The sequence below is a fragment of the Carcharodon carcharias genome, chromosome 6 (assembly GCF_017639515.1).
Source record: "Carcharodon carcharias isolate sCarCar2 chromosome 6, sCarCar2.pri, whole genome shotgun sequence".
Classification (NCBI taxonomy): Eukaryota; Metazoa; Chordata; class Chondrichthyes; order Lamniformes; family Lamnidae; genus Carcharodon; species Carcharodon carcharias.
In genome coordinates, this window is record NC_054472.1 from 195,731,098 (window position 1) to 195,744,066 (window position 12,969).

Sequence of the window (12,969 nt, forward strand, 5' to 3'; positions counted from 1 at the left end):
GGAGGAAATGTGAGAGAGGGGAGATAGGGATGAATGGGAGGTGGAAAGGGGGAGAGAGGGGCAAGGGGGAGGGGGTGAGGCAGGAAGAGGTGAGGAGGAGGAGGGAGGGGGAGGGGACAGAGGCGGAGGGGAGAGAGAGAGGCAGAGAGTGATGAATGAAAGTGTAGGCATGAGAGAGAGAGGGAGAGAAAGTCAGTGACTGGAATGAAGGGACTCTGACAGGCAGGTTTGATCCGCTCTAAGCTTGTTATGGATGGGTTCTTTCTTACCCGGTCTGCAGGCTGTGTAACAGGCCTGCACTCCCATACTGTCCCCCACACATGGGTTACCATTCACTGAGACTGAGGGATTTGTTGGAGATCTGAGGAGTGAGAGAGGGACAATGGAGTAAAGCTCTTGGAACTGGAATCTTCAACGGTTCAATAACAGTGATCAGAAAGAAGGCTTTTTCACTGAAACTCCTTAATTCCCATCACACAATCCAAGCCATGTTGTACCGGCCTGATGGATTCCACTTTCTCTAATCCCTGAATCTTAATCTTCATCCCTTTAACAGTTTCATTAGTTCAGTCCTTAATAAAATTGAATTCTGTGTAACCTGTCCTTTCAGTTTCAAGGTTTTGGCCCCAGTATCGTTCTGGTGAATCTGTAAACTCCAGTCTATCCATTGAGGTGCTTTACTCGGAGCCTCTCACTACAGGAACCTACCCTTAAAAGGGCCTGGCACTGTGTGTGTCTCAGCCGGACAAACTCCCAGAGAGCTCCGGGGGTTTTGTCCCTTCAGGAACAGGGTCCCCCTACCCATCCCAAAACCTGAGCAAGTCCGTGGTACTGCTCCGGGACACAGGGACCACTCAGTCCTAAACGTCTGGGGAAAAATTAAACCTAGCAGCGCCAGCACCCCCCCCCCCACCCCCCCCACCCCCACCCCCAAGTCCACCCTGAAGGCCAAGGCCCTGGTCAGTGAGTCGGAGGGGGGTCTGTGTTTGCTCTCACCAGTAGGAATTGTCCCTGAGCTACCAGTAGCAGGAATCAATTCCCTTCCTTGAAACGATCTGGCTGGTATCCAGGTGCTAACCAGTGAAAGAAAAGAGGCCAAGACCAAGCAGCAGGAATCCGCAGAACGGCAGAGAGCTGGAGAAGGTCCTGAGGCCCAAAGGGTGAGATAGCACCTCTCGACCTCGAGTAGGGGCTGCTCGAAGGGAGCGAGGCCAAAGCCAGGCCAGTAAAATTAAACCACGTCCAGAGAAGGCCCCTAGAATTTGAAATGGATTCCTCAAATATCCCCAAGTTAGATAGGGACCAGAGAGGCCCTAAAGGAGGGAAACAAATCGTGAGAGAGATGTCCAATGTAGCCAAAGAGCCTAAAGGAAGACAGAATTAAATGGATAGAAACCTTTGTTCTGGCATTAAGTAGGGACAGAGGAAGTAGACTGCAGGAAGGTATCAGTGGACTGGTCAGGTGGGCAGAAAACTGGCAAATGGAACTGACGCTGGAGAAGTGTGAGGTGATGCATTTGGGGAGGTCAAACAAGGCAAAGGATACACAGTAAAAGGGAGAATACTGAGAAGGGTAGAGGAAATGAGGAACCTTGGAGTGAGTGTCCACAGATCCCTGAAGGTAGCAGGACAGGTCAATAAGGTGGTATAGAAGGAATATGTAATCCTTTCATTTATAGTTGAGGTGGAGAATATGAGAGCTGGGAGGTTGTGCTGGAACTGTATGAAATGCTGGTTAGGCCACAACCTGAGTAGTGTCTGCAGTTTTGGACACCTCATTACAGAAAGGATGTAATTGCACTAGAGAGGATACAGAGGAGATTTACGAGGATGTTGCCACCCAGGACTGGAAAATTGCAGCAATGAGGAGAGATTGGATAGGCTGGGGTTGTTCTCCTTGGAACAGAGGAGGCTGAGGGGAGATTTGATTGAGATGTACAGAATTGTGAAGGTCCTGGATAGAGTGGATGGGAAGGGTCTATTTACTTTAGCAGAGAGGTCAGTGACTCAGGAGCAGAGGTTGAAAGTGATTGGTAGAAAGATCAGAGGGGAGATGAGGAAATACCTTTTCACCCCGAGGGTTTGTGGGGGTCTGGAACTCACTGCCGGAAAGGGGAGTGGAGGCAGAAACCCTCAACTCATTTAACAGGTGTCTGGATTGGCACCTCAAGTGCCAGAACCCACAGGGACATGGACCAAATGCTGGAAAGTGGGATCAGTCTGGGGGGGCTCGTTTTACAGCCGGAACAGACACGATGGGCTGAGTGGTCTCTCTCTGCACCATAAGCTTTCTATGGTTCTAGGGGAGTTAAAGGAAATGAGGGGGAGAGAGGAAAGTGGAGTTAAGATCACAACCTGATCAGCCATAATCTTATTGCATGTCGGAGCAGGCCTGAGGGGCTCAATGGCCAACTCTACTCCTAAGTCCCATGTTCCTGTGCTCCTATCCTACAGCAGATGGAGGCTCTGAACTAAAAGCCATTGATTTCTACAAGAATATTTCTAGGAGAAAAGGGACATACCAACCACGATTTTAACGATGTTCACTGATAAACCAGGACCTCCGGATACAATCAGTGGACTCTGAGGAAGAGTCATACGGACTCGAAACATCAATTCTGTCTTTCTCTCCACAGATGCTGTCAGAGCTGCTGAGTCTTTCCAGCATTTTCTTTTTTTTATATTAACATGGATAGAAGATTGGCTGGCTAACAGGAAGCAGAGAGTTGGCATAAATGGGTCTCTTTCTTGCTGGGAGGATGTAACGAGTGGAGTCCCACAGGGATCAGTGCTGGGACCTCAACTGTTTATAATTTATATAAATGACTTGGATGAAGGGACTGAAGCAATGGTGGCTAAATTTGCTGATGACACAAAGATAGGTAGGAAAGTAAATTGTGAAGGGGACATAAGAGGCTACAAAGTGACATAGATCGGCTGTGAGTGGGCAAAGATCTGGTAAATGAAGCATAATGTGGGAAAATGTGAAATCATTCATGTTGGCAGGAAGAATAAAAAAGAAGCTTATTATGCTGGTATTATTATAAATGGTGAGAGATTGCAGAGCTCTGAGATTCAGAGGGATCTGGGTATCCTAGTGCATGAATCACAAAAGGTTAGTATGCAGGTACAGCAGGTAATTAGGAAAGCTAATAGAATGTTATCATTTACTGTGAGGGGAATTGAATATAAAAGTAGGGAGGTTATGCTTCAGTTACACAGGCATTGATGGGACCACATCTGGAGTATTGTGTACAGTATTGGTCTCCTTATTTAAGGAAGGATGTAAATGTATTAGAAGCAGTTCAGAGAAGGCTTACCAGACTAATACCTGGAATGGGCGGATTGTTTTATGGGGAACGATTGGACAGGTTAGGCTTGTACCTGCTGAAGTTTAGAAGAGTAAGAGGCGACTTTATTGAAACATATAAGATCCTGAGGGGTCTTGACAGGGGGGATGTGGAGAGGATGTTTCCTCGTGTAGGAGAATCTAGAACTAGGGGTCGCTGTTTATAAATAAGGGGTCACTCATTTAAAACAGAGATGAGGAGAAATTTTGTCTCTGAGGGTTGAGAATCTTTGGAACTCTTCCTGAAAGTAAGGTGGAAGCAGAGTCTTTGAATATTTTTAAGGCAGAGGTGGAGAGATTCTTTATTAACAAGGGGGTGAAAGGTTATCAGGGTAGGCAGGAATGTTGGGTTGAGGTTACATTCAGATCAATCATGATCTTATTGAATGGGGGAGCAGGCTTGAGGGGCCGAAGGGTCTACTCCTGTTCCTAATTCGTATGTTCATATGACTTTCCTTGTTTTAATCTGCACTTTAATTTGGCCAAGTTTAACCTCTGACACTATGTATAGTTGTATTCTTTTCTTGCAAGTTTGGGGTTTGAGTGTTAATTCAATGTGGGACGTATTTGTCCATTTTTAACGTTTTCAATGTTTTGAGTACAATAAAACGAACCTCTTACATGTTTACCTGTTGAATACCTGCCTGGCTTAATTCTTATAAACTGCACACAATCAAGTACACACTGAATTAGCAATATGAATTTCTTTTAAAATTCAAAACTTCTGCTCTAACTAAACAAGGACTGGTAAAAGTGTGGATTTAATGAACCCCTCCACCGCTGTCCCTAACATTTCAAAAACCTTACCCACGTCTGATGTTAAACTGACCAGCCTGTAGTTACCAGCAATATCCTTACACCATTTCTTGTATAAGGCTGACACATGTTCCACTCTCCAATCATCTTGTACCTCCCCCATATCGGGGGAAGATATGGTAAATCCTTCTTCCTTTAGCAACCTGGGAGGCAAATCGTCCTTACCCCTAAAGTATATCTCTCTCTCCAACACTCCAATGAATCCCCTAATCAACAGAGACCCCCCACCTCCCTCTTCTCCTTCGCTAACTTTTATGAATACTTTGTACCCTTGAATCCAGTCCTCACCATTTTTAAGCCACTTTTCTGTTATTACAACTACATCGTATGTGGGGATATGGTAAACTCTACCGCTTAGAAGGACAAGGGCAACAGATAGATGGGAACACCACCACTTGGAAGTTCCCCTCCAAATAACTCACCATCCTGACTTGGAAATATATCGCTGTTCCTTCATTGTTGTTGGGTCAAAATCTTGGAACTCCCACCCTAACAGCACCGTGGGTGTACCTACACCACATGGACTGCAGCGGTTCAAGAAGGCAGCTCACCTCCACCTTCTCAAGGGGCAACTAGGGATGGGCAATAAATGCTGGCCCAGCCATCGAAGCCCATGTTCTATGAATGAATAAACCTAAGAAATTCTCTGGATTATGGATCACAGTAACAGATATGCTACACTCCCAGGCAGAAACATATCTGATCAGCTACATTTTTTGTCATATGCTTTCCAAACCTGTATCGTTCCTGAACTCCAACACCACATCTAGGGTCACATGGTGTCCATGGCGACCACGCTGACCAACCACAGTTGATGGGACAAAGCGAATCATCACAGGAAAAGCGGCCATGGTGACAGACGCTATCAGCAAAAGAACAATTCACCCATTAGCTCAGTGCAAGTCCATTAAACAGCAAGCAGATAGCATCCCACTCTAAGTCCCAAAACCCAAGTATATAGGATGCTGCAGGGAGGGTTCAGGGTCAGTCATAAGGTCAGGATTTCAAGTTTGTGTTCAGTAGTAAGGATTATGGTTAGGATTTGGGTTCATATTAAAGTTAGCGTTTCGGGCTGATGGTTTAGAGTCTGGGATCAGGGGTGTCACTTCCTGTGAATCACACCCTATGTTCCTTGTTTCATATTTTGGGTAGGAGACTGTCTGCTCTGTGGGTTAAAGGTTATATACTGCAGGAAGGGGGTCATTGTTTCATGTGTAAATCAAAATGGACACTGATCTTCAATTGAAGAATGTGGAAGCTGTCACCGGTGACACTGCCCATCCCCCCATGACCCTGACTGTGGAACATTGTGAAGAAAACTGAAGGAACAGATGAGGCCATTTGGTTCATTGTGAGCATGGTGACCAGAGCAGAGCTATCCAGGCTAATCGCACTTTCCAACTCTGGCCTGTAGATTACAACACTTCAGGTGTATGTCCAGCTCCTTATTTAACATGCTGAGGAGTAACTGCCTTTTAGGCAGTGAGTTCCAGATCCCCAACACCTTCTGGGTGAAAAAATACACTCCTCACCTCCCTCTAACCTCTCTACCAATTATTTAAATCATGCCACATCATCTGCAAACTTCTTAATCATACCCTTACATTTAAATCTGAATCTTTGATATATACAAGTGACAGCAAAGAACCCAGTACTGAGACCTGTGGAATTCCATTGGAAACAGCCTTCCAGTCACATTGACCATAACCTTCTGCTTCCTGCCAATTTGGGATTCACTTCTCCTTGGATTCATTGAACTTTTTTTTTGACCAGTTGGATGGGGAATTGGATGGAGATTGGGGCGTGGGGAATTCTGCATGTTCTTCTGTTTCATTCATTACATAAAAGCTGGCTGGAGGATGGTTCTGATTGGTCAGCTGGTGGAAGGTGACACTGATGGTTGGCTGGCAGGAAGACAACATTGATTGGTTACAGGGTGTCTCCGATTGGTTGACTGGATGGCAAATAACCTTAATTATTTGGCTAGTTGGAGGATGACCCTGATTGGTTGGTTGTCTGGAGGCTGACTCTGATTAGTCGATTTGTTGGAAATGACCCTGATTTATTGGCTAGTTGGAAGACTTGGTTACCAATGGCTGCAGTTGTTTATTAGGATGACTTGTCCAGGTTGGTAAATCTCAGTCCTCCAATAACAACGACATTGGGTGATATTCACACAGCTCCTATCCTGCAGGAAGAGGCCTTGGGGACAACGGCAGCCTGAAATAGAGCAAATAGTTTGATTGTGTTCAAATCATTCCTCACATTATCCTTTCTCCACACATTAGACTGACATCTCTCTGTCCAATTCAATCTGCCATCTTTGTCATGAAGACATTTACAGTCCCTTTAGGTAATCAAGCATTTTGCATATTTATACTGTATCTCAACTGAATTATATTGAGAAAAGCAATGGTCATATAATCAGAGAATGAGACAGCCCATAATGAGACCCTTCAGCCCATCATGCATGTGCTGGATCTCTGAAAGAGCTATCCAATTAATCCCACTTCCCCTGCTCTTTCCCCGTAGCCCTGTAATTTTTTCTTTCCCGGTATTTATTAGATAGCTCTTTCAGAGAGCCAGCACAGGCATTATGGGCTGTCTCATTCTCTGATTATATGACCATTGCTTTTCTCAATATAATTCAGCTGAGATACACTATAAATATGCAAAATGCATGATTACCTAAAGGGACTGTAAATGTCTTCATGACAAAGGTGGCAGGTTGAATTGGACAGAGAGATGTCAGACTAATTTTTGTTTCCTCTGCCCTTTCAGGCAGTGCATTGCAGATCACAACAACTCACTGCGTAAATATAAAGATTCCTCATGTTGCCTGTGACTCTTTTACTGATCACCTTAAATTGGGGTCTCTCTGGTTGCCAACCCTCTTGTCACTGGAAACAGTTTCTCCATCTTTATCCTATCAAGACATTCATGGTTTTGAAAATGAAATCCCCTCTTAATCTCCTCTGCTGCAAGGAGAACAATCCCAACTTCCCCTGCTTCCCTACATCAGGATGAGGAGGGATCAGTCTCTGTATTAGGTGTGGGGAGATTTGTTTCTTTGTTCCCAAATACAAACATACGCATTAGGAGCAGGAGGAGGCCATTCAGCCCCTCGAGCCTGCTCCCCTATTCACAAGGATCATGGCTGATCTGATTGTAACCTCAACCCCACATTCCTGCCAACCCCTGATAACCTTTCACCCCCGCCCTCAATAACCTTTCACCCCCTTGCCTAAAAAGAATCCATCCAGCTCCATCTTAAAAAGATTCAAAGGTGCTGCTTCCACTGCCTTTTCTGGAAGAGAAGTCTAAAGATGCATGACCCTCTGAGGGGAAAGATTTCTTCTCATCTCTGTCTTAAACAGACGACCCCTGATTTTTGAACAGTGACCCCAAGGGCAGAGCTTTTATGTCGGTGTGCGCCCAACCCGATCAAACACAAAATCGCACGAGATGACATCAGGCGAGTGTCACAACGTTACCCTGCGCTGGTGTGATATTTGGATTGGTGGGTGCACCTCACAGTCAGAAGTCCGTCCACCAACAATTAAGAGGCCAATTAAAGTTGCAATTGTCTTTAATTTTATGTTGTCTGTCCAATGTTACACTTGGCGGACGGGTGAATCGGCCAAGTGGACTTTGCAATTTTGATGAAACCTCATCCAAGATCGGGATGAGGTTTCCGTCATTAAATAAAAAAAATAAAATCTATGGACTGCATTTTCATCAAGTATATGTTCAGGTGACTGATTGTGATGCTTGGACATTGTTGTCCTGATTTTAAAAACTTTATTGAACTGTTTTCAAGTCTTCAGATCCCTGAGGCAACTCTCTGCCTTCTGGGAGTTTTCACTCAGCGCCCGCACTCCACCCGCCCCCACCCAGCAACGCTGAGCATTTCAGTGCACATTTCACACTGGCTGGCTGTTAATTGGCCAGTGAGTGTGAAATCGCAGTCAGCAGCCCGTTCCCCAGCCAATCCCAGACCTGACGATCGCGCCCACCCACCAACCTAAAGATCCTGCTCCTAGTTCTAGGTTCTCCCACAATAGGAAACAACACCTCCACATCCACCCTGTCAAGACTCCTCAGGATCTTATAAGCTTCAATCAAGTCGCCTCTTACTCTTCTAAACTCCAGCAGAAAGAAGCCCAAACTGTCTACAATCTGTAATCTCATGGCCTGACATATCCCCCACTCTACCATTACCATCAAACCAGGGGATCAACCCTGGTTCAATGAAGAGTGCAGGAGAGCATGCCAGGAGCAGCACCAGGCATACCTAAAAATGAGGCATCAACCCGGTGAAGCTACAACACAGGGCTACTTGTGTGCCAGACAGCATAAGAAGCAAGTGATAGACAGAGCTAAGCAATCTCACAACCAACAGATCAGATCTAAGCTCTGCAGTCCTGCCACATCCAGTCGTGAATGGTGGTGGACAATTAAACAACTCACTGGAGGAAAAGGCTCCACAAATATCCCCATCCTCAATGATGGAGGAGCCCAGCACATCAGTGTAAAAGATAAGACTGAAGCATTAGCTACAACCTTTAGCCAGAAGTGCCAAGTGGATGATACATCTCAGTCTCCTCCGGAGGTCCCCAGCATCACAGATGCCAGTCTTCAGCCAATTCGATTCACTCCACGTGATATCAAGAAACGGCTGAGGGCACTGGATACTGCAAAGGCTATGGGCCCTGACAATATTCCAGCAATAGTACTGAAGACTTGTGCTCCAGAACTTGCTGATCCCTAGCCAAGCTGTTCCAGTACAGCAACAACACTGGCAGCAACCCAGCTATGTGGAAAATTGCCCAGGTAAAGTAATGGAAGGGGTCATCAACAGTGCTATCAAGGGGCACTTGCTTAGCAATAACCTGCTCACTGATGCCCAGTTTACGTTCCGCCAAGGTCACTCAGCTCCTGACCTCATTACAGCCTTGGTTCAAACACGGACAAAAGAGCTGAGCTCCCGAGGTGAGGTGAGAGTGACTGCCCTTAACATCAAGGCAGCATTTGACCGAGTGTGGCATCAAGGAGCCCTAGCAAAACTGGAGTCAATGGGAATCAGGGGGAAAACTCTCCCCTGGTTGGAGTCATACTGAGCACAAAGGAAAATGCTTGTGGTTGTTGGACATCAGTCATCTCAGCTCCAGGACATCACTGCAGGAGTTCCTCAGGGTAGTGTCCTCGGCCCAACCATCTTCAGCTGCTTCATCAATGACCTTCCTTCCATCATAAGGTCAGGAGTGGGGATGTTCGCTGATGATTGCACAATGTTCAGCACCATTCATGACTCCTCAGATACTGAAACAGTCCATGTCCAAATGCAGCAAGACCTGGACAATATCCAGGCTTGGGCTGACAATTGACAAGTAACATTCACGCCACACAAGTGTCAGGCAATGACCATCTCCAACAAGAGAGAATCTAACCATCGCCCCTTAATGTTCAATGGCATTACCATCACTGAATCCCCTACTATCAACATTCTGGGGGTTACCATTGACCAGAAACTGAACTGGACTAGCCATATAAATACTGTGGCTACAAAAGCAGGTCAGAGGCTGGAAACAGTGTGTAGAGTAACTCACTTCCTGACTCCCCAAAGCCTGTCCACCATCCAGAAAGCACAAGTCAGGAGTGTGATGGAATATTCGCCACTTGCCCTGGGTGAGTGCAGCTCCAACAACACTCAAGAAGCTGGACACCATCCAGGACAAAGCAGCCCCACTTGACTGGCACCACATCCACAAACATTCACTCCCTCCACCACCAATACACAGTAGCAGCAGTGTGTACCATCTACAAGATGCACTGCAAGAATTCATCAATGCTCCTTAGACAGCACCTTCCAAACCCATGACCACTACCATCTAGAAGGACAAAGGCAGCAGATAGATGGGAACACCACCATTTGGAAGTTCCCCTCCAAGTCACTCACCATCCTGACTTGGAAATATATCACCGTTCCTTCATTGTCGCTGGGTCAAAATCCTGGAACTCCCTTCCCAACAGCACTGTCGATGTACCTACACCACATGGACTGCAGCAGCTCAAGAAGGCAGCACACCACCACTTTTGCCAGGACAATTAGGATGGGCAATAAATGCCAGTGTGTGAGTGTGTGTGAGAGAGTGTGTGTGTGTGTGAGAGAGAGAGAGTACGAGTGTGTGAGTGTATGTGAGAATGTATGTGAGAGGGTGCGAGTGTGTGTGAGAGAGTGAGAGTGTGGGAGAGAGTGTGTGTGAGAGAGTGTGTGTGAGAGAGTGTGTGTGAGAGAGTGTGTGTGAGAGAGTAAGAGTGTGTGTGAGAGAGTAAGAGTATGTGTGAGAGAGTAAGAGTATGTGTGAGAGAGTACGAGTGTGTGAGAATGTGTGAGAGACTGTGTGTGAGACACTGTGTATGAGACACTGTGTGTGAGAGAGTGTGTGTGAGAGAGTGTGTGTGAGAGAGTGTGTGTGAGAGAGTGTGTGTGAGAGAGTGTGTGAGTGTGAATGGTTGTGAAAGAGTATGAGTGTGTGAGAGAGTGTGTGAGAGAGTATGAGTGTGTGAGAGTGTATGTGAGTGTGTGTGTGAGAGGGTGCGAGTGTGTGTGAGAGAGTGAGAGTGTGTGTGAGAATGTGCGTGAGACAGTAAAAGTGTGTGTATGAAAGAGTATGAGAGAGTACGAGTGTGTGTGAGAGTGTGTGAGTATGATTACGTGTGAGAGTGTGTGTAAGAGTATGTGTGAGAGAGTATGAGTGTGTGTGAGAGGGTGTGAGTGTGTGAGAGTTTTTGTGAGTGTGTGTGAGAGTGTGTGTGAGAGTGTGTGTGAGAGTGTGTGTGAGAGTGTGTGTGAGGGTGTGTGTGAGGGTGTGTGTGAGGGTGTGTGTGAGGGTGTGTGTGAGGGTATGAGTATGTGAGAGAGTGTGAGTGAAAGGGTGCGTGTGTGTGAGAGAGTACGAGTATGTGAGAGAGTACGAGTGTGTGTGAGAGTGTGTGAGAGAGAGTATGAGTGTGTGTGAGAGGGTGTGAGTGTGTGAGAGAGTGTGTGAGAGTGTGTGTGAGAGTGTGTGTGAGGGAGTATGAGTATGTGTGAGAGTGTGAGTGAGAGGGTGCGAGTGTGTGAGAGAGTACGAGTATATGTACGTGTGATTCCTTGCCCCCACTATTTAGTTTAAAACCCTCTCTACTTCCCCAGTTATACAGTTCGCGAGAGCATTGTTCCCAGCGTAGTTCAGGTGTAAACCGTCCCAGTGGTACAACCCCCACTTTCCCCAGGACTGATGTCAGTGCCCCACGGACCGGAACCCACTTCTCCCACACCCGTCTTTGAGCCATGCATTCAGCTCTCTAACCTTATTTGTCCTATACCAATTTGCACGTGGCTCAGATAATAATCCAGAAATTATTACCTTAGAGGTTCTGCTTTTCAATTTAGTGCCTAACTCCTCATATTCTCTATACAGAATGCCTTTTTTAGTTCTATCTATGTCATTGGTACCTACATGGACCATGTCAACTTCCCCTCCCACTGCAAGTTCCTCTCCAGCCCTGAGCAGACGTCCTGAACCCTGGCACTGAGCAGGCATCACAGCTGTCTGGACTCTCTCTCTTTGCTGGAGAGAACAGTGTCAATCTCCCTCACTATACTGTCTCTACTACCACTCCATCCCTGTTTGCTCTCTCCGCTTGAACAGCTTCCTGTACCACAGTGCCATGGCCAATCAGCTCATCCACCTCGCAGACCTCGCTTTCATTCACACAGGTTGTGAGCACCTCAAACCTGTTTGACCATTGGAAAGTCTGAAGCTCCTCCACTACAGTCTGCTCGGTTCCATTGTCTGCCTCACTGATGGTCAAATTTCTCCCCCTCCTTGATGTTGCGCAATGTCTGCAATTCAGCTTCTAGGTCAATAATCTTAATCCAGAATTTCTCTACCTGCTTATACTATCTGCAGACCTGTTTGTCCTGGAAAGCATCGGTGTGTAGGAATCCACATTCCACAGCTGCAACACAGCACCTCTCCTGCTGTTGTTACTTATGTTATTTAATTAATTAATTACTTTCTAAATTAACTCCTATGCATACCACAATTTACTGTACTTATTAAATGCTAGTACCACTTTCAATTCAAGGTTATCTGATTCTTAATTCCTAATTGGTTTACTCACCTAACAGCTCCTTCCACTGCACCGGAGTAAAGAAAATGTGGGAATATAAAGAAACACCTCCCCCTCACCAAACTCCCCTCCCTCACCAAACTCCCCTCCCTCACCAAACTCCCCTCCCTCACCAAACTCACCCCCCTCACCAAACTCACCCCCCTCACCAAACTCACCCCCTCACCAAACTTATATCAGCTCGCTCTGCTTGCAATCTGCATTCTGTTTATCTCACTCACTGTGACTATGTCTAGATGGCAAAGGATCAGGTTATTGCTGCTCGGTTTGAATTCAGTGTTTGAATCTTACCCTCCAGACAGCCAGAGCTACAGTTTGTCTGAGAGCTCAAGTCCTGACAGGTGCTTGGACAGGGATCCAAGGAAAGATTGTCACATCCATCAGGCGCCACATAAACCATCCCAGGATCACATTCTGCAACAGAAAACATAACAGGAAAAACAATCAAACCAACTGAAAAAAAGATCAGAACCACGACCTCTGATCCCTCAAATCCCAGGTCAAGGGTCAGGTTGACCCTTCAAAGCTCTGGTCAAGGCTCAGTGCAACCTCTGTAATCCTGGGACATTCACCTTGATGAAACTCTCTGCACGTAGGTATTAATGAGAATTACAAACAGCAAT